This window comes from Phycodurus eques, chromosome 2 (genome assembly GCF_024500275.1).
Source record: "Phycodurus eques isolate BA_2022a chromosome 2, UOR_Pequ_1.1, whole genome shotgun sequence".
In the NCBI taxonomy this organism is placed as follows: Eukaryota; Metazoa; Chordata; class Actinopteri; order Syngnathiformes; family Syngnathidae; genus Phycodurus; species Phycodurus eques.
In genome coordinates this window covers 18,500,473-18,523,891 of record NC_084526.1, presented here as the reverse complement: position 1 = coordinate 18,523,891, position 23,419 = coordinate 18,500,473, and positions in this window count along the sequence as shown.

Sequence of the window (23,419 nt, the reverse complement as noted above, 5' to 3'; positions counted from 1 at the left end):
GGCGTCCTGCATATATAAAGCTTGGTGACTGCTTCTATTGTTACAATAACGAAGAAGCTACCGTTCCATTTTATGTCATGATCACGTGCTTCCATAATGATTTTTTATATGTACGCCTCCATTGGCTTTAAAACGCTGCCAGGCTCACATTGCCACACATTGCCGTCTCTTGTTGAAATCCATTAGGTGCATGCAAAACAGATCTGATGAGAAAGCTAAGTGTTCGAAAGGAGGAATGCAAACATGTACATTGTACGGAGAATAAAGGAAGGTAACCTTGGCATAGTGAGAGTGATTATAAAGGAGAGACCTAGTGGGGATGGTGTTGGAGTGCAGTAATAGCCATTAGATTTATTGTGCTGCAATCCCAGTCCCTGCAGTATTACATTTCATCACACTTTCATTTTCTCCCGCAGATGAGAAATGGGACTTGTGTTGTGCTGTAATGTAGCATGTATGTGCTAAATCTAGTTACTAATAAAATCAAACACAACTCCTGGCACTCTTTGACCACAAAATGAAACACCATCTGTTATGGCATCGAGAGCACCCTATGAGTATATAAAGATCCAGCACACAAGCAGAATAAAATAAGGGGAATGAATGGACAGTCATAATAAATATTCTTGGTAATGGGAGGTAATGGGAGTGTGGTGTAAAAGGGATATGATTGTTTCATCAGCATTCTAGTCACTCAAGTGGAGTAAATTGAGACTTGTGTTGACAAAAGACCAATTTTGTTGTTATATGATTACATTTTCTCACACTTCTGCACTTTGTTTATTAAAATGTGATTTACTATTTTCCCTTTAATTGTATTTCCATATTTCCATTAAATCTTCTTGCATTTAATTTTTATTTAAAGTTTGAATGAAAATAGTACTGTATACAGTAACTGTGTGATTTTTATACTGTAATTAGGTACTGTATGATGAAGTACAACTGTTTGAGTAGCACTTGCAGATGTGCTACAGTTCAGTAGTTGCATATTCCTAAAATATTCTAAAAATGTACAACCCCAATTCCAATGAAGTTGGACCGTTGTGTTAAACATAAATAAAAGGAGAATACAATGATTTGCAAATCATGTCCAACCTATATTTAATTGAATACAAAGACAAGATATTTAATGTTTAAACTGATAAACTATTGTTTTTAGCAAATAATCATTAACTTAGAATGTTATGGTTGCAACATGTTCCAAAAAAGCTGGGACAGGTGGCAAAAAAGACTGAGAAAATTGAGGAATGCTCATCAAACACCTGTTTGGAAAAAGAAGGAGCTTCCCTGAATTGCTCAGTCATTCACAAGCAAAGATGGGGCGAGGTTCACCTTTTTGTGAACAAGTGCGTGACAAAATAGTCGAACAGTTTCAGGACAATGTTGCTCAACATACAATTGCAAGGAATTTAGGGATTTCATCATCTACGGTCCATAATATCATCAAAAGGTTCAGAGAATCTGGAGAAAAGACTGCATTTAAGCAAGCCGAAAAAACAACATTGAATGCCTGTGACCTTCGATCCCTCAGGCGGCACTGCATCAAAAACCGACATCAATGTGTCAAGGATATCACCACATGGGCTCAGGAACACTTCAGAAAACCAATGTCAGTAAATACAGTTCGGCGCTACATCTGTAAGTGCAACTTGAAACTCTACTATGCAAAGCAAAAGCCATTTATCAACAACACCCAGAAACGCCTCTGGGCCCGAGCTCATCTAAGATGGACTGATGAAAAGTGGAAAAGTGTTCTGTGGTCCGACGAGTCCACAATTCAAATTGTTTTTGGAAATTGTGGACGTCGCGTCCTCCGGGCCAAAGAGAAAAAGAACCATACGGACTGTTATGGACGCAAAGTTCAAAAGCCAGCATCTGTGATGGTATGGGGCTGTGTTAGTGCCAATGACATGGGTAACTTACACATCTGTGAAGGCACCATTAATGCTGAAAGGTACATACAGGTTTTGGAGAAACATATGCTGCCATCCAAGCAACGTCTTTTTCATGGATGCCCCTGCTTATTTCACCAAGACAATGCCAAACCACATTCTGCACGTGTTACAACAGCGTGGCTTCGTAGTAAAAGAGTGTGGGTACTTGACTGGCTTGCCTGCAGTCCAGACCAGTCTCCCATTGAAAATGTGTGGCGCATTATGAAGCGTAATATATAACAATGGAGACCCCGGACTGTTGACTGCTGAATTCCACCTACAAAGCTTCAACAATCGGTGTCCTCAGTTCCCAAACGTTTATTGAATGTTGTTAAAAGAAAAGGTGATGTAACACAGTGGTAAACATGACCCTGTCCCAGATTTCTGGGAACGTGTTGCAGCCATAAAATTCTAAGTTAATGAACAATAAAGTTAAAAACAAACAAACAATGAAGTTTATCAGTTTGAACATTAAATATCTTGTCTTTGTAGTGTATTCAATTAAATATAGGTTGAACATGATTTGCAAATCATTGTATTCTGTTTTTATTTATCTTTAACACAACGTCCCAACTTCATTGGAATTGGGGTTGTACATTCAAAACACTTCTTTCTGATTTAAATAATGTCTTATTATATTTGTATTAATTATGAAATGGTTGCAGTCTTACCAACATGAAGGCCTAACTTATTCAAAAAGTGAAAACGAATTTACGTCATAATATTATTATAGTTAATGTATAATATAAGGGAAAAGTCATAAATGTCTAGTATAGTTGTGATATGATGCGAAATATCAAAAGAATCTAAGGAAAAAGTTGTAAAAACAAGAATAATGTAAAACTATGAGGAAAAACTTGAAAAAAACCCTGCCAAGTAAAATCGTACTAAAAGTTGTAATATGAAAATAAATTCTAAATTATGAGACTAAAGTTGTAATCACCAGAAGTAAAGATGAAGTTGTAATATTACAATGAAGAATGGTATACAATCAGACAATCAGACGGGTGCCAGAAGGCAGGACATAAACAAAAAACCCAAGCAACAGAAGAATGCTTGAGTACTGACTATCCATCCATCCATTTTCTGTTCCGCTTATCCTCACTAGGGTGAGCCTATCCCAGCTATCTTCGGGCGAGAGGCGGTGTACACCCTAAACGGGTCTCCAGCCAATCTCAGAGTACTGAATAAATAGTGAATTTTATAGTTATGTTAGACGTTTCTTTCGGGACACAAAAAATAACGAGATTCACTAACAGAGGAATCTTGTCACACTGGTTAAAATGCAGTATGTAATAATTGACCTATAGCCCAACCAATTTCAGCATGAAAATCAAGAAGAGTGCAAGAAAGCGGGACGTAAAGGGAAACTCAAGCCACGGATAAATGCATGTTGATTGAAATTCAATTTGGATACTTTCTTTGGGGCACAAACAGAGGACTTGTGTGAACGATGACTACAAAGCTAATTGTGGACAGTGGAGAGTCAAACAATCAGGGTTAGGGCAAGAAGGTGGAACCTAAAGAGAAACTCAAGCCGCGGAAGAATGTATCGGGACTAAAGTTCATATTGGACGTCTCATTTGGGTCACAAGTTGTGGACTATGCGTGTGCATGCAAACGTGGACCGTGACTAAAAAGCCAGTAGTGGATGGTAGCGAGTCAGTCAGGGACGGTGTGAGATGGCTAAAGAGAAACTCAAGCCATGGAAAAATGCATGGTGACTTAAATTTGTACTGGACACTATTTAGGCCACAAACAAAGGACCTGCGTGAACAACGACTAGAAACGCTAAAGATGAATGGTAGCGACTGACAGTCGCAAATGGTGCACGAAGGCGGGACTAAAGAGAAATTCAAACCACAGAAAATGCATGATGACTACAGTTCAAATTGGAGACTTCATTTGGTTACGAACAGAGGGCTTCCTTTAACAGGGACTAAATATGACGGATGGTAGTGAGTCAGACCATTAAGACAGTGCCACAGAAAAAGGATGAGGACTGATGTATTTTTTTTCATTATTGAATTTAATTTTCCAATTTAAAATTGGACAGTTTCATTTCAGCCACAAGCAAAGGACATATCCTTGGACAAAAAGGACATTCTATCCACATACTGTATGCAGTCTTCAAACAAACAGTAGACAAGTGTCAAGAGTTAATGGCCACCCCAGTTACACTGTCATCATTCCACTGAAATACAACGTAGCTTGCTGCCAGCTGCCTCATAACGCAGCTCATTAGTAAGCGGCATAGCAACATGGTCACTCACCTCACTTTGATATCGTGTGTCAGTATCGAATGGCAATAGGCAACAGGTGAGGGGATTACCGTCATGGCTGTGCTACTAATAATACTGACGCCGTACGCTTATCACTTACCACAAAACACAATGGACAATCATAGTACTATTGTCATCGTTGGTTTTGCTGCGTGAATGCTAAAGAGCATGTTATTCTTAACACATTTCTAAACCGATGCCAACCATTCCAAGATCAAAATGTTCAGCTTGTTTGGAACATCCCTGCTACTATTTTTCACATGCAGCAAATGCTCGATTTTCCCATAATTCCACATTCGCCACAAGTAAAATAACAACAACAACATACAATTAACAAATTCACTATTTCTAATCAGATTCCAAACATTCTTAATTTACTGCTTTTTGAAGTATACCGCATTGTCCATCCATCCATTTTCTGAGCCGCTTCTCCTCACTAGGGTCGACAAGAGAAAATTCATGAATGAACGTAGAATTTTCAATAATTGATTTATTTTCAATAATTGTTTCTATTAGAAAATTTACAATTGAATGGAAAATGTTTACAAATTTCCAGAACCACTTCTAAAATGATTACGACCATACCAACATCAAAAATGTTATTCTTATTCATAACGTCCCTGATACTATTTTTCACATCACACAAATATCCACATCTGCCATATTCCCACATTTCCCACAGGAAGCAAAACACATTCAAATTAATGGAGAAATAAAAAAATTCTAAACAAATCTCAACCAATTCACAACATTCTGCAAATCCTAACTTCAATGACGTTGGGACGCCGTATAAAACGTAATTAAAAACAGAATAGAATGATTTGCAAATTCTTTTTAATCTATAGTCAATTGAATACACAACAATTACAAAATATTTCATGTTCAAACTGATAGACTTCATTGTTTTTTGCAAATGTTCACTCATTTTGAATTTGATGACACATCACCGTTCCTTTTAACAAAACTCAATGAGCGTTTGGGAACTGAGAACACTAATTGTTGACGCTTTGTAGGTGGAATTATTTCCCATTTAATTTCCTTGGCGCTTACATGCAGAGATTTCTCCAAATTCTCTGAACGTTTTCATGATATTATGGACCGTAGATGATGAAATCTCTAAATTCCTTGCAATTGTATGTTGAGGAACATTGTCCTTAAACTGTTCGACTGTTTTCTCACGCACTTGTTCACAAAGAGGTGAACCTCGCCCCATCTTTGCTTGTGAATGACTGAGAAATTCGGGGAAGCTCCTTTTATACCCAATCATGGCACCCACCTGTTCCCAATTAGCCTGCTCACCTGTGGGATGTTCCAAACAGGTTTTGGTTTGCTGCGCATTCCTCAACTTTCTCAGTCTTTTTTGCCACCTGTCCCAGCTTTTTTGGAATGTGTTGCAGCCATAAAATGTTAAGTTAATGATTATTTGCTAAAAACAATAGTTTATCAGTTTGAACATTAAATATCTTGTCTTTGTAGTGTATCTATTTAGATATAGGTTGAACATGATTTGCAAATCATTGTATTCTGTTTTTTATTTATGTTTAACACATCATCCCAACTTCACTGGAATTGGGGTTGTACATTGGGAAACAGTTTTCTTAAACTGTTGGACTATTTGCTCATGCATAAAGTGGTGAATCTCGCCCCATCCTTGCTTGTGAACAACTGAGCCTTTCGGGGTCGCTCCGATCATGACACTCACCTATTTCTAATTAACCTGTTCGCCTGTGGAATGTTCCAAACAGGTGTTTTTTTTTTAGCATTCCTCAACTTCTGTTGTCCATGTCCCGGCTTTGTTGAAATGTCTTGCAGGGAGCAAATTCAAAATGAGAGAATATTTGCAAAAAACAATACAATTTTTCATTCATTTTGAACATTAAATATCTTGTCTTTGTGGTGTATCCAAAGTGACATAGGTTGAAAAGGATTTGCAAATCATTGTATTGTTTTTATTTTCATTTTACTCAACGTCCCAATTTCAGCGGAAATTGGGGTTTGTAACTCGAAAAACTCAATATTCCAATAAATCATACATTTTGAAGAATTACACATTTTCCATGAAAATATTTCCAATTTAATGGAGAAATGAAAGAAAAAAAATCCCCTCTGATTTACAATTGCACAACTGATTCAAATCTTTCCAACTTCAAAATCTTCAACATTCCCTGCAAAAATCATGATTTTTTTCAAGAATTCCCCATTTCCAGAAGACATTTTGGTGACATTTTTTTTAAAAAATTACCTCAAATTCACCATCACTGAACTGACTCAAACTGTTTCAGTTGCATCATGGTCAGCATTGACAAAACTCCTGTTTTTTGGAAACTTCCACATTTTCCATAAAAAAAATATCCCTAATTCAGTGGAGAAATTTAGCAAATGCAGCACTTCTCAATTGATTCAAGCCATTCCAAAGTCCAAATGTTCAGCTCATTCAGAGCATCCGTCCCACTAATTTTTCATATTACTCAGATTTTCACTTCCCGATAATTCCTAATTTTACTGAAAAAGAAAATATTGAAATTAAAAGACAAAAGTAACAAAAAAAAATAATCGAAATTTCACAATCAATTCAAACCATTTGAACTTCGAACTTAAATATTTAACAGTCCCCCAAAACAGTTTTTAAAGAATTCAAAGATATCCATGAGAAGCTTCCTAAAATAGTTATTTTCAATTTCCCAATTCTTACCAGAGTCAAAGATTTCCAACTTAAAAATTCAATTCAAAAATTCATTTATAAAAATCCTACTTTTTGATAGAATTCCATCAGAAAATTCCCAAATGGAGAAATTTTACTGATTTACTGCTCTCATATATTTGAGATTTCCCCCTCTTTTTTATATTTCAAAATAAAAATTGCATTTTGTAGTGGTTGTTTGCTTCTTTGCGTCAACAGAAGCCATGCTGGAGAAAGTAATTTTTTCGCCGCACCTTCAGAGACTCTCCCGACAGTCGTTAAATAAGTTGCGCTGTTGTTTTAATTGTCAATAGTAAAGCAATCTGTTCATAATTACAAACGTTTGCTTGTGGCAATTACAAAGGAGTGGCTGCGAGCACTTTCATTTGCCTCCCCCCTAATCTTGTCTGTAATTAGAGCACACACAAGCAGCGAGACCACTCGCAGGCAAACAAGACCGGAGTGAAATTCCCATTAGGACAAAGTGCTGAGTGCCTTCAGCAAACGCGCGCGCGCACACACACGCACACAATCACTCCACTGCCTTCAGCAAGCAACATTTCATACAGTGCATTCTAATCCATTTGTTTAGCTTTACAGCATGGCAGGATCTCATTTCAAGCCCCCTGCAAAAACAAAGTGTGCAGAAATGGAAAACATGTTTCACAGTATGTGAATATACATGGACTACAATGCTTGTGTGGTTCATACTGTACATGTTTTCATACTAACCAAAGATCACGGGAAATGCAAGCTTGTGGATGTAAAAATGTGTCCCACTGGACCCCTTCTCAAATTTGACAGTATTCCAGTACATTATGTGATAAAATAGACTGTGTAGAGAAAGAGGTATGACTTAATTACTGCTAAATCCACCAACTGATACATGGAAGACGTTGAACAAAACAAAAGAAAGAGTCACGCGACTGACATGCTGTATATGGTGAAGTGTGTAATGATTGACATGTACACTGACTAATATCTGACTATTGAGTGACTTCATGGCAATTGAGTGACTTCATGGCAAATATTCAGTGCTGACCAATATCGACATGAATTAGTCACATGACTGATCAATAAATGGTGCAGGGTATAATGACTGACATGTACACGGACCAATCTCTACCTTAAGACAGGCCCCGCCAGTGTGGAGTTTGCATGTTCTCCCCGTGCCTGCGTGGGTTTTCTCCGGGCTCTGCGGTTTCCTCCCAGATCCCAAAAACATGCCTGGTGGGTTGATTGATGACTCTAAATTGCCCATATGTGTGAATGTGTGTGCGAATGGTTGTTTGTTTGTATGTGCCCTGCGATTGGCTGGCAACCAGTTCAGGGTGTACCCCGCCTCCTGCCCGATGATAGCTGGGATAGGCTCCAGCATGCCCGCGACCCTAATGAGGAGAAGCGGCTCAGAAATTGGATGGATGGATGGATAGATAAAATCAATTAATAAATTCATGAATAAATAGATAAGTGCATCTAAAACACATAAAAACAACAAGATTACAAACAAATCTATTAATAAATGAATGAATAAAAATAGATATACGCAATAAAATGAATACAAATATGAATTTAAATGAATACATAAATAAAACGGGGGAGTAGACAACATCACATAAAAGTCAGTCTGTAAAAGTGCATTAAAAGTCATTTAAATGATGCCACTAAATTTGCGTGTCTCAGGTCCTCAGGCAGGTCGCTTCACAGTCGAGGCACTCCGATGGAGAATGCTCGATCATCTTTGGTTTTAAGCCTCGACTTTGGAACAACCAGAAGGCCCTCACCCGAAGAGCTGAGACTGCGAGCTGGCTCATGCGGGGTTAAAAGTTCGATAACATACTGTAGCTCGGAGTCAGGGCCATGCGTGCTTTTACGATGCCACTGAGTAGCCGAGCTGCTGGATTCTGAACTAGCTGGAGGGGAGAGAGTGATTTCTTACTAATACCGGAGAGGAGTGAGTTGCAATAGTTTAGCCTGGAGAAGATCAGTCCATGGATTAAACGCTCACAGTCTGGTTTTGTGATTATTGATTTTTTTTGGGGGCTATTGTGCGTATATGGAAGAAGCATGAATGGACAACTTTATTGATATGGCTTGTGAGGGTGAAATCTGAATCAAAAGTGACTCCGAGGTTTCTCCCTGTGTGAGTGATATTGTCTGAGAAGAAACCAAGGTTGGATTTAATGCTGATGGCGGACTTAAAAGAAGGTTTTGGATTTAAGTCAGATTTTCACCATGGAAAATTTGGAAAGCACTGCAAGTGAAGTGTTTGAAGTGATGGAATCTGATATATGCGCAAACTACTTACGCATTTGGCAAACCAGGTAAAAGCGCTTCCGCCTCGCTCGGATGAATAGGGAAGGGGACCGTTTCAAAGCACCAGTAGTTTTTTGTTTTTTTTGTTTTTTTTAAACACAAGATATTGCGACAAAACCACCAAAGATGACAACACACGGTGTTAGGGCTTCTTTCATGTTTACATGTCTGTTATCATATTTGTATAAATAAATCATATACATGTATTCAACTTTTGTTGAAAGACTTCAGCCATCAAGAAAACAACATTTTAGGAAGTTCGGCTTAAAGCAATCAATCCTTGTTTTGATCGTCAGCAAAGCGTACACAAGAAGTTAGCTATTCCGTGTTCTGCATTGGTCACGTGACGCTCCGCATATAATTGGAAGTGGAAGAGGCAAACAGACATATTAGAGAAAATAAATCATTTGCGTTGATAAATTTGTGGAACCCAGCAACCGCATGAAATCTAGATTTTGTTTAACTCATCCCAGGTGCATGGCAGTTGGATGTAGCAGTTTTGCGCCCACCCTGTGTAACACAGCATTTAAAACTTGGGACAGTACAATTAACTGGCAAACTGCTCAGGCAGAGGCTAGCATCAATTGTCACAGTGCGCTGAAATGACGCACTTAAATGCAGAGTTGAAAGGAGTTTTGTCATCGGTGAAATGGCATGACTCCTTCTAATGACTAACCCCAAGTCAGCCATTCACAATCACCCAAATTGTATTGGTGAATAGACATTGTGTCGCCACCATTATCTTTGCTGGCATTTCATAAATTGCGCCACTGGTTTGCACCTGCCTTTCAGCTGCGCTATTTTAAGAAGCAAAAACAGCAAATGCAATATGGCTAAGGTTTGACAAATCACATTGCTCATGCTGGATACATGTATTTGCATATACTCCTCCCACAACATGTAAAATGAACTACTTGGCAATTTAGCATGTTCATGTTTGGCACACGCAGTCCCGGTGGTGCCCAGTTAGTAGATCGGCTTCCACATCTGTTTGCATGTGCAAGAACATTTGAACCCGTTTTACCGAATAATACATTTTTAAATCAATTTAATAAATCGGGCCCGAAGCGACCTTACGACTAATAGCCAGTACTGCTTGTAATGACTGACATGTACGCTGACAAATGTCTGTATTAAATCTGAGTCCGTTCACAACCAATTGCATTTGCTGTGTGCAATGATTGACATGCAGGCTCACAGATAGATAGAGAGTCAGACAGTGAATGAGTACAGGAAGGAAAGACCTAACGAGAAACCCGAGCCACAGAATGATACTGTAACTGGGGTAATGAAATCCTGGATTTGAAAATTCAAATCGGGACACTTATTTCCAGCCACAAAAGGAGGACATGTCCTCAGAAAATAGAATATCTGTTCATTCTGCTCAACATATTTAACATCATATAATGATTGACGTGGACGAACAAATGTCTGCATTTAAATTAAGGGACGTTACAACAGTAAAGCCACCAACATTGGAAAAAGCAGTGATTAAAAAGATGGCCACAAAGGGATTACAAAAAGCGAGGATGTCCTGGAAAAGAAGGATTTAAACAAAACACTGTTTATTTATTATAAACAAGGGAGAAATACACTATCTTTGAATTTCAGTCTATGCACATGAATTGCTTTTGCGCATGTGTGCGCACCCTTACATTTTCTTCACTGTGGTGCGACGATAACAATAACTGAATGCAGCACAACATCGTTCACTGTCACTGCAGCCTCCATTCCGAGTCTATATCAGACCCCCTTTTCCCCTCACTCTCTCTCTCAGACCATAGCTATTAATTCTCCTCAGAGGCTGCTTGATGGAAGGCTAACAACATTTTATATTGTTGATACACTTCTGACTCAAGATGCATGCTCTCAATTACAGATGAGAGATAGCCAGTAACCTGGTTACAAATGGGCTTCACCGTGCGTAGATGATGTCAGGCACCTTTATCAAAGCAACGTGGAAAGAGGAGAAAAGAGGAGTTTTGTCTTTCTTCTTCGTGCAGCACTGATTTTATCTTAAGCATGCAGTATGGCTCTATAGAAATTCACACAGTTCATTTGACTGGTGCTGTCTTCTACCCCCCAACCAAGTCAATTAAAGAAGCAACGTGTAATTTGCCTCTGGAGAGCTGCTGTTTGGATGTATTTGCACGGAGCATCTTTTCCATTTTCTGCTTTGTGATGCACAGGGGATTATGGAAGTGTTTTGGTAAAGGTTTGTTTACACGTGTGAAGTTATGAATAAATGACAGCGTAAAGATTTGGGGGGGGGGGGGGGGGTTGTAACAAGACAAAGCTGAAATGGCAGTTGCCTTTGAAATTGTATGGGAGTACTGAGAGATACTGTCAATAAGCAAAAATACCCAGTAAAAGAAATAAATTGAAGACGGTAACGCAGGGTGTGGATTGAGTGACATGTAGACTGACCAATGTCTGCATGAAGAATGATTGTATACGAATGTATATATATGTTTATACACATATACAGTATACTGTGGCCTGAATTCAAATGAATGCAGTGTGTTGCATAATGAATGAGGCCTTCACTCTGGGAATAAAGACTACTATGCTGATTCTTCTTTACATCATCATTTTATTTCAGGATCTTTAGCTTAGCATGTCACCAAACAACAAATGGCGAGGGCCCTGCTTTGTGCAGAGATTGAAGACGATCTGATTAGTTGAAGTGTCTTAGGTTAGCGCTGAAGGGTCCACAAACAAACACATAGAGCATGGAACGTGAAGAATAATTTATGACCCCCACCTGCAATGCTAAACACTTACCACCCTTGCACATCTGCTACTAGTATTTTTATTTTTTTTTATCAAGGTTGAGTTTTTAATAACTGTTTTCTATTAGCTTGGGAAAGTAGCAGTATTAATGGTGTATTGGTTGTAATTGTCAAATTATTTTGGGTTTTTTTTCCTCCCCAAAAGTAGTATTTTTTTTAAAAAAAAATTTAAGTTGATAAAAATAATTTGAATCGGTTGAGCAATGCTACATTTGAGGTGATTCTTTTTTTTTATATTTTTTTATTCTCCATTAAAAAAAATCCAATAATTTTATTATAAAAATAAGTAAAGTCTTCCAAAAGTAGGATTACTTTTAATGTTGAACATTAAAGTTAGAATGATTTGTATTAGTTGGTGAATTTGAGGTGATTTTCCTTTTAATTTCTCCTTTATTTCAGGGGGGGGGGGGGGTTGTGGAATGTTGAAATTGTTTAAATCAGTTGGGAAATGGAGATTTTGGAGCTCAATTTGTAAAAGGTTTCCATTAAATTGTTATGAAAAAATGTGTAACTTTTCAAACATTAAGATTCTGGGAAGTTGAACATTTTGAAGTTTGATTAGCTTCTGCAATGGAAAAATTTAGCCAATTTAATAATTAGATTAATTTAAAAAAATGTGGAATTCTTTAAAAAAAAATAGGACAGTTTGTGAATGTTGATCAGTTTGAAGCTGGAATGGTTTGACTCACTTTTACAATCGTGCATTTTTTTAGATTTCTCCACTTATTCCAGTCATCGTATGTAATTTTTCATAAATCAAGACGAAGTCTGATAATGAATAAAAGCTTTATTGGGGTGATGATCACGCATTCTCTTTCATTACTCTGTCAATAATATATTAATTATAATTACAAAATGCAGGCATGTGTGGAGTAGGGTGTCTACAGTTTTGGTGCTGATCCAAATTAGGATTGTTTGTCCTTGGTGGAGGTCTGTGCTTAATGGAAAGATTTTCTTGACCGCAATGTGCGTGCCTGCCAAGCAGAAATTAAAGTCATCACAAAAGATACACATCATACTACTTCATTAGGCTTTTAAAAACCCATGCAAATTACAAACATTATCCCTATCTACCTGTTACACTGGACAGCGCCCACTCACTCTCATTCCTTTGGCCACAAAGCGACCGCTCGCCGGTGCCGCACAACCTCGGAATGAAACATTCACACCGACAATAAATAACATTTATCACGACAGGGATCTAATAACGACGTGGCCCACACCAACATGGCGGTGTGATTACAGCAGCTGTCGATGACGAATGTGTCTAAATCAGTCTTCTTATTACATTTGCCTCCCTTTCACATCCTAATTACTCTCCCCATCATGAATAGCATGATGATGCCATTAAAGCCTCTTTACAGTACATCACCACGGAATGCAGAAAAAGATGAAATCTTTTATGCACCATTTCTCAGTTCTCATCTCAACTTGACAATATTACATCTGAATGATGCAGCCATTCATGCTGAGACCATAAGCAGTAATTAGTAGTACAGTGAACACCCGTTCATCACGACAATACGTTAGAGAACCAGGTGGTGAACATAGGTGAATAGAGAAATATATAGAAACACTTTTTTTTATGTAGTTTTAACCCTCCTTGATGTTTTAAATGCATTTCAAACGTTTCAATGCCCTTTTTAAAGACATTATAAACATATTTGAAAACATACAAACATATAATGGATAGAAAATACTGTATGTATTGTAGTGTCTGCGTGTTAGATATGTGCCTTGATTAGGCTGGGCCTAATAAGGTAGCATTTGACATCGGCGAGGCTGCTTGTGAGTATTTGGTTGTGGGCTGTGATTGACAGCAGTTCCTGTGTGTGTGTGCTCATTGTGTTCATGTGTTTTACTGTTCTCCAAGCATTTAATAAATGGCTGAAAAATGCATCAGTGACTGGCTCTTCTTTGGCACATGTGAGGACATCGCAGTAAGTATAGTGTATATAAAGAAAAAACATTAAGAAAGAAAAGCTATGAAATTGCAGATTTACATGCTAAGCAAGTAGATACCATCCATCCATTCATTTTCTGTACCGCTTATCCTCACTAGGGTCGCTGGCGTGCTGGAATCTATCACAGTTATCTTTGGGCGTGAGGCGGGGTACAACCTGAACTGGTCGCCAGACAATCGCAGGGCACATAGAAGCAAACAACCATTCCCACTCACATTCACACCTACAGGCAATTTAGAGTCTTCAATCAACCTACCACGTGTGTTTTTGGGATGTGGGAGGAAACGGGAGTACCCGGAGAAAACACACGCAGGCATGGGGAGAGCATGCAAACTCCACACAGGCGAGGCCGGGATTTAAAAAAAAAAAAAAAAAAAAAAATGTACCGGCATTACCAGATAACTAGCAACCCTTTACTGCTCAGTGACTGTTTTTTTGTTTGTTTGTTTTTTTGTGTCAATGTCTTTCTGTCTCCAAAGTGTTCTGTAAATTGACTGTCTTTTGTCGTACAAGAGCGGCTCCAACTACCGGAGACAAATTCCTTGTGTGTTTTTGGACATACCTGGCAAAAAAAGATGATTCTGATTCTGATTCTGATTGAACCCCAGTCCTCAGAACTGTGAGGCAGATGTGCTAACCAGTTGTCCACCGTGCCACCCTGTAAGTAGACAGGTTTTACAAAATAAATCTGCCATTGGTGAACCATGGGAACACTGTAAATGAACAGGGAACACACACCTATTTACGGTTGACTCTTCACCTATTTTCCGTTTAATCTGTGGAACCTATCCTCAGCTATTTGCTCAAAAAAAAAAAATCACCAATTTCCTTTTTTTGTGTGTTCTCTGTAGCACCACAGGATGCCGCCAAAGCCCTGGCTTATAGAAAAGTAGTAATTGGTGTCAAGGAAGTAGAGTGGAACCTTGTTTAAGTGGACTCCGATATAATGGATATCAGATAAAACGGACTGTCGGGATTGAACAATGTGTCCAAGAATAATTTCCATTTCTCACTTACATTGCCCTTGACAAAGTCTCTTAGTTCCAGAATTGGCCACTGTTGTTTACTGGCAATGTGGCGCAATGCAGGCAGAGAAGAAAAAGATGAATGAATTGATGAATGTTTTGGGATCACAGTTTCTACTAAATTTATGGATGTAACTATGGGGGCATCAATTACTTGTGGCCAGGCTCAATGCCTATCTCCCACGAATAGTGGTGCTTTACTGTACTTCGAAGTTTGCACTTTTTTTTTATTTTAAGTCCTGTTTTTGTTTGTATTCATTGGATTCTTATCCAGTATTGACCAACTTTTTTGTGAACCAAGGGTGCTTTGATTTGAATCATCTGTAATTGAGGTCCTGCATTTGACTCCATCTCTTTTCCAAGTTTGACAAAAAGGAGAACTGAATAAAGATATAGACTGCTATGTTAGCTTCTTGCACTAGCCGGTAGCTAGCCATTCAAGCTGTATAATGCTACTATATATATATATATATATATACTAGCAAAATGGCAACTATCATAACATAGAGTAAATATTGAACTATAATAACGTATCATAAATATTAACTATTATTAACTAATTTTATGAAAACTAAGGTAACTATGTAAAATTGGTCTTAAAAATCTCCCTTTTTAAGGCAGACACTGAATAGCAAATAGCAGTATGTTCAGTGAGGAGTGAGTGTGTGTGATTTAACTTTTATGCATAGCCAACTCAGTTCCGCTCTGAGTGGCCTTGTTCTGACCTTGGTGGCACATCATAAAAGCTCCCCCAATGAAGTCAAATGAGGCACAAGGATGTAAGTATTCTTCGTCTTTGTTTTTCATCGTACAGCATGAAAATACCATGTGTCACTTTGTGAGGGCACTCTGACCAATTCATATGCAATCAGACCTTGTAATCATTGTTAAAAAAAAAAAAAGGTCAGTGAATTGTGACGGCAAAAACGATTTACTAACTGCATAGTGTAGTGTCGCTATTGAATTTGGAATTGATGAAAGTTCCCCTTTCAGAATCAGAATCATCTTTATTTGCCAAGTATCTCCAAAAGAACACACAAGGAATTTGTCTCGAGTAGTTGGACCCGCTCTAGAAGAAGAAGAAGAATCACCTTTTATTGTCATGAACATGCATCCATCCATCCATTTTCTGAGCCGCTTCTCCTCACTAGGATCGCGGGCGTGCTGGAACCTATCCCAGCTATCATCAGGCAGGAGGAAGTGGTTGCCAGCCAATCGCAGGGCACATACAAACAAACAACCATTCACACTCACATTCACACCTACGCGCAATTTAGAGTTGTCAATTAACCTCGCATGCATGTTTTTGGGATGTGGGAGGAAACCGGAGCGCCCAGAGAACACCCACCCAGGCACGGGGAGAACATTCAAACTCCACACAAGCGGGGCCGGGGATTGAACCCGGGTCCTCAGAACTGTGAGGCAGATGCTCTAACAAGTTGTCCATCGTACATGTACACGAAATTTGACAACAAACTCAAGTAAGAAAATTGCCAGCATGTTGTAATGGAATTGTAGGTTAGGTGTTTAAGAAGTTGATTGCAAGAGGGAAGAAGCTGTTGGAATGTCTGCTACTTCTAGTTTGCATTGATCGGTAGCGGGAAGGAGCTGGAAGAGCTGGTGTCCGGGATGTGGAGGGTCAGAGAGGATTTTCCACGCTCTTGTCTTAGTTTTGGCAGCGTGCAAGTCCTCAAGGGTGGGTAGGGGGGTACCGACAATCCTTTCAGCAGTTTTGATTGTCCGTTGCAGTCGGAGTTTGTCCTTTTTTGTAGCAGCACCAAACCAGAATGTGATGGAAGAACATAGGACGGATTCGATGACCGCTGTGTAGAACTGCATCAGCAGCTCCTGTGGCAGGCCGTGTTTTCTCAGAAGCCGTAGGAAGTACATCCTCTGCTGGGCCTATTTGAGAACGGAGTTGATGTTGGTCGCCCAATTCAGGTCCTGAGAGACTGTAATTCCCAGGAACTTGAAGGTCTCGACAGTTGACACAAGGCAGCTGGACAGCGTGAGGGGCAGCTGTGGCAAAGGACTCCACCGGAATTCCACGATCATCTCTACTGTCTTGAGCGTGTTCAGCTCCAGGTTGTGTTGGCCGCACCACAGCTCCAGCCGCTCCGCTTTCTGTCGATATGCAGACTCGTCACCGTCCTTGATGAGGCCGATGACAGTGGTGTCATCTGCAAACTTCAGTAGTTTGACAGCCGGGTGCGCTGAGGTGCAGTCGTTCATGTAGAGAGAGAAGAGCAGCGGAGAGAGGACACAACCTTGCGGTGCCCCAGTGCTGATGCTGTGTGTGGATGAGGTGGCCTCCCTCAGCCTCACCTCCTGTGTCCTGCCCATCAGGAATCTGTAAATCCACTGGCAGATGGCAGGTGAGACGCTGAGCTGGAGAAGCTTGGAGGAAAGGAGTTCAGGGATGATGGTGTTGAACGCTGAGCTGAAGTCCACGAACAGGATCCTCGCGTAGGTCCCTGCACTGTCGAGCTGTTCTAGGATGAAGTGCAGTCCCATGTTGACTGCATCATCCGCAGACCTGTTCGCTCGGTAGGCAAACTGCAGGGGGTCCAGCAGGGGACCTGTGACGCTCTTGAGGTGGTCCAGCACAAGACGTTCAAAGGACTTCATGACCACAGATGTCAAGGCGACAGGCCTGTAGTCATTTAGACGCGAGATTGCAGGTTTCTTGGGGACTGGAATGATGGTGGAGCGTTTGAAACAGGATGGTACTTCGCACAGTTCCAGAGATCTATTAAATATCTGTGTGAAGACTGGAGCGAGCTGGTCCACGCAGACTTTGCGGCAGGATGGGGTCACATGGTCTGGGCCTCCCGCTTTGTTAATCTTTTGTTGTTTGAAGATGCGTCTCACATCCTGTTCGCGGATGGTTAACGCAGAAGTCGGTGGAGTGATAGTGGTCGGTGGTGCGGCTGGGTGGGAGTGGGTTGTGAAAGTGTCCTTTTAAAATCTACAGTAGAAGGTGTTCAAGTCGTTGGCTAGTGTGCTATTGTTCTCAGCTTGCGGGGATCGTCGCTTGTAATTTGTCAGCGATTGGAATACATGCCAGACTGATTTAGAGTCGTTAGCGCTGAACTGTTTTTCCAACTTTGCTGCATAGTTCCTCTTTGCAATGTTAATTTCTTTAGTCAGCTGGTTTCTAGCGCGATTATACAGGGCCCTGTCCCCGCTTTGATATGCGTCCTCCTTGGCTTAGTGAAGCTGCTTAAGTTTGGCAGTGAACCACGGCTTGTTGTTGTTGACTGTGCGAAATGACTTTGTTGGTACACATACCTCTTCACAGAAACTGATATAGGATGTGACAGTGTCCGTATATTCATCCAGGCTGCCAGCTGAATTTTCAAAGACACTCCAGTCTGTGCCGTCTAAACAGCTTTGAAGTTCCGTCTTTGCTTAATTGGTCCACTTTTTCACTGTTTTCACCATAGGCTTCGCGCATTTAATTTATTGCCTATATGTTGGTATGAAGTGAATTAAGCAGTGATCAGACGAGCCCAGAGCTGCACGAGGAATGGCACGGTATGCGTTTTTTAGCGTAGTATAGCAGTGGCCCAAAATGTTATTTTCCCCGGTAGGACAGTCGATGTGCTGCTTGTATTTAGGGAGTTCGTGGTTGAGCTTAGCTTTGTTAAAGTCTCCGAGAATAATGAGGGGTGAGTCCGGGTGTTTTTTTTCAATTTCTTTGACTTGTTCGGCGAGAATTAGCAGTGCGGCGTTCGTGTTAGCTTGAGGCGGAATATAGGCGCCAGCGAGAATGAATGAGGCAAACTCACGTGGCGAGTAGAATGGCTTACAGTTCAAAAACAGCGACTCCAAATGCGGGCTGCAGTGTGTGCTGAGCTCCGTGACGCCCGTACACCATTTTTCGTTGATATAGAAGCATATCCCGCCGCCTTTTGTTTTCCCCGATCACTCCGTGATGCGGTCTGCTTGGTGAAGATGAAAACCCGGAAGCATGACGGCGGCATCGGGTACAGCCTCACAAAACCAAGTCTTTGTAAAGCACATGGCGGCGGAACGTCTGAAGTCCTTTACTGGTCTTTATCAGAACATGAAGCCCGTCCATTTTGTTGGGTAGGGAGCGTACATTCTCGAGGTGAATGGATGAAAATGCCAATCTGTATCCTCTCTGTTTCACCTGGATGCCGGCTCGCTTCCCTCTGTGGCGTTGTCTCCGTTTCCGTGCGCCAAGGACCGCGGTCGCTGCTCCGGTGAGCAACTCGGGGGAAAAACTGAGCGGATTTGCGAAGGTTGGTGAAAGAAAGTCCGGAGTAGCCTCCTTGATGGTTAGCAAGTATCCCCTTGTGTAGGTGAGTCGTGAAATGTCTCCAAAGACGAACGAAAAACACAAAAACAATACTAGAGAGCGCGTAACCGAGGCGACCACACTGGTAGGCGCCATCTTGTTATAAGCAGCGGTATTAGGGAAGTACCATTACATTTGATGTTGGAATGCCCAGGGTGAAGACCAAATCTAAAGTATTACCTTAATTATGGGTCTGTTCATGTATGAATTGCATAAAACCAAAGGTATCAATTATTATCTGAAATGCACTAAGAGGTTCCGATGGGGATGAATATTAAAGTTACTCTTGATTAATACTGTATATTGTCTACGTGGGACACCAAGTCAGCAATAAATTCTGAGAATTCATCTCAAAAGCAAGAGTTAGGGCAGGGGTGAGGGGTCTGTTTTAAAGTCAATGTTTGGGCTAAGGTTGAGAACAGATTCAGAGATGAGGGCGACCCCCACCCCCTTCTGAATAGGTCGTGCAACATGAATTCACAACGTCGCATCCTCCGATGTCCAACTATCATTGTGAAGTACAATTCATGCCTGTTCTGATAAACGTCTACCCAATTTCCTGTTGATCATTGAAACTGGGGCTTTCTTTTCAACCTTTCTGAGAATCCTCAAAATGATCATTAAACTTTGATGCCAAGATCCATTCTTCTTAGATGGTGTAGGAAAAAATAAATAAATAAATACAATTTTAAAAAGCTGTTATCGTGTGTCTCCCATCTGTCTAGGATACCTGCTTACCATTAGAGCTCCTGGGTGAATTCCCTAGGAATTCGCCAAAGTGTGAACCCTGGCATTTGCCCAAAATGGCTGCGTCAAAATAGCTGACTTCCTGTTCAATTTCATAAATGGGTCTTGTAGGCGTTTTCGTGTGTCCTGTTATGATAGACATCCACCCTGATTTGTGTTGATCGGTGAAACTGGTGTCGGGGTAAATATTTTTAAAATGTCTGAGAATTTTCATAACTATAATTCAACTTTGTTGGAATGCCTCCGCCCAATTTCAATGCAATAGACAAAAAGCATGTTGATTTAGCGTTGCCCATCTGTCTTCCACCTGATTCCGATTAGGGATTATTTGGCTGAATTCCCTAATTGGAGTTTGCCCAAGTACAAGCCCTGGAATTCTCACAAAATGGCTGTTTCAAAAGAAAACTGAACGACTTCATGTTCCACTAAGGGCTTGGGTCTTTGAGGCGTTTTCGTGCATCCTGGTATGATAGACATCTCCACCCTATTCATTGGTAAAATTTGTGTTGGGGCTGTTTTGTTCTAACATTGCTACTGGTGCTACTGACTGAGTTTTGCAGGGTTGTGTTTAGGACCCCCAAAATAACATACATCTTTACTAGGATACATACACTTGTAAAAGTGATGTGATTGCGGTTATAATGAGGCCCTCTCCAAAAAGTTAATTAATACATTTGACATAGGAATGATAATCACAGTAATTAAAACTCCATTCAAAGCTGTTAATTTCCATCACCTGTTCCATTAACCTGATATTATGTGCTGGTCTAATACACTTGTTAAGCATTGTACATGAAAAACACCACAATTGGATGTCATTCAACATTCTCCTTTCAGGCAGCAGTTAATTTGAATCTTGCATAAATCTATCAATTGCTTTAATTCACATCTTGTCTAATCTCTGGCCAGTGAGCATATCAATTTAACCTGATGACCGACTGGCTCTTAGGCACCTTTCTTTTATATCCTGTGATCAGAGGTGGACGATATCAAGGAAGCTGAGGTTCATTAATCTCCTATGAAAGTGCCAGGGAAATGAGTTAAGTGCTGGCAAAAGGCGTGTTGTAAAAAAGCGAATGTGAAGTGTTTGTCACAAGGCGAGAGTGAGGTGTTGAACGTCACTTTAATACATCACTTAGCGCCTTGATAAGTGGCTGATAATTGTACTAAATTGCCAAACTTTCCTCTCTCCTAAATATTCCACAGTCGACGGTCAGCTGTATTATAAGAACGTGGAAGGGTTTGGGACAGCAACTCAGCCCGGAAGTGGTAAGCCACGTAAACTGACGGAGTGGGGTCAGCGGATACTGAGGCGCATAGTACGAAGAGGTCGCTAACTTTCTGCGGAGTCAATCACTACCGACCTCCAAACTTCATGTGGCCTTCAGATTAGCTCAAGTACAGTATCCAGAGAGCTTCATGGAATGGGTTTCTACGGCCGAGCAATGCAAAGCATCGGATGCAGTGGTGTAAAGCACACCGCCACTGGACACTCGAGCAGTGGAGGCGTGTTCTCTGGAGTGACGAATCACGCTTCTCCATCTGGCAATCTGATGGCCGAGTCTGGGTTCGGCGGTTGCCAGGAGAACGATACTTGTCTGACTGCATTGTGCGCAGTGTAAAGTTTGGTGGAGGGGGGTTCATGGTGTGGGGTTGTTTTTCAGGAGCTGGACTCCCTTTAGTTCCAGTGAAAGGAACTCTGAACACTTCAGCATACCAAGAGATTTTGGACAATTCCATGTTCCCAACTTTGTGGGAACAGTTTGGAGCTGGCCTCTTCCTCTTCCAACATGTGCACAAAGCAAGGTCCATAAGAGACATGGATGACAGAGACTAGTGTGGATGAAATTGACAGGCCTGCACAGACTCCGGACCTCAACCTGATATAACACCTTTGGGATGAATTAGAGCGGAGATTGAGAGGCAGGCCTTCTCGTCCAACATCAGTGTGTAACCTCACAAATGCGCTTCTGGAAGAATGGTAAAAAATTCCCATAAACACACTCCTAAATCTTGTGGACAGCCTTCCCAGAAGAGTTGAAGCTCTTATAGCTGCAAAGGGTGGGCTGACGTCATATTGAACCCAATGAATTAGAAATAAGATGTCACTTAAGTTCATATCTGAGTCAAGGCAGGTGAGCGAATACTTTTGGCATATATATCTTTTTTTCTTCTTCTTTTTAACCAAGACTATACGATGCGTTTTACTGTACTTGATTACATGACGCGTTAGCCAACATCAGCTTACTTATATTGGCTGTTAATGGTTCATTAATCATTTATTACGGTATTTCCTCAGATAGTAGCCCCTACTCTAATGGGCCATGACTCAATGACTCGCTTCACATAAGACGAATAAACACTTCCCTCCCATAAACCCCTCCCTTTTTCGCTGATCAGGGGGACAAAAAAGGGGTTAAGATCTCAGTTAATCATTCACACATTAAAGAATTAACTGCGGAGCCCATTTCAACCCTCTTGCTAACCAAAAACAACACTAAAACAATCTCAGATGAATCAAATAGACACTTAAACGCAGCATTAAAAATACCCTGTGTTACATGTCGATGGCATCGACGTGGCGATTGGTGTTCCAGTAGACTAACGTGTGGTCACTCCATAATGTAGTGTGCGTCCATTTGTGTGCAGTCTTCTTTCATGTCTGTCATGTAACATTTAATATTATTCCAAAGATGTGTTTTTACCAATAAAGGCCTCCCCCTTAATGAATGTTAACGCCAGCACCCAAATGCCTACGGATTTGACTATGTACAGGTATAAACGCCTTTAACTTCATTTAAAAATGTAAGAATAAATGTTGGATAACAAACTTCTATGGCGTACTTCAAAAAGCATCGTCAATGACTGTACTGTCAAAGCGTGCAGGGGCTTTAACAGAAATCCAAGTCATAACCTAGCAGAAGAATATATACAATTTTATAATCCCGGTCGACCATTGTTTCTATTTAATAAACATGATTGAAAAACAAGTCTGAGGAAAGGATGAATAACAAACATTTTGGGGATATTGCAGTCAGCATGTATTGTGCCCCAGCTTGCACCTCTATATAGGTACCGCCTTTCTAGTAGTAGTTTTGTTCGTCATAAATACCTTTGGTGGCCTCACCTCAGTCATTATAGCAGCACCAGCGATTGCCCATGATTTCAGTCAATGTTTGTACATGCAAATCATTACTGTCACATTACAAAGTAAATATTTTAACTGGAGCTTCTCATGATCGAAAGCACACAAAAAATATATATATATAAGTTTTTTTAGAGTGTTCTTGGCTTTAGTGGAAAACGTAAAGCCGTAGTGTTGCAGCTTTAGAGAGCTGGTTATTTCAGTTATGAA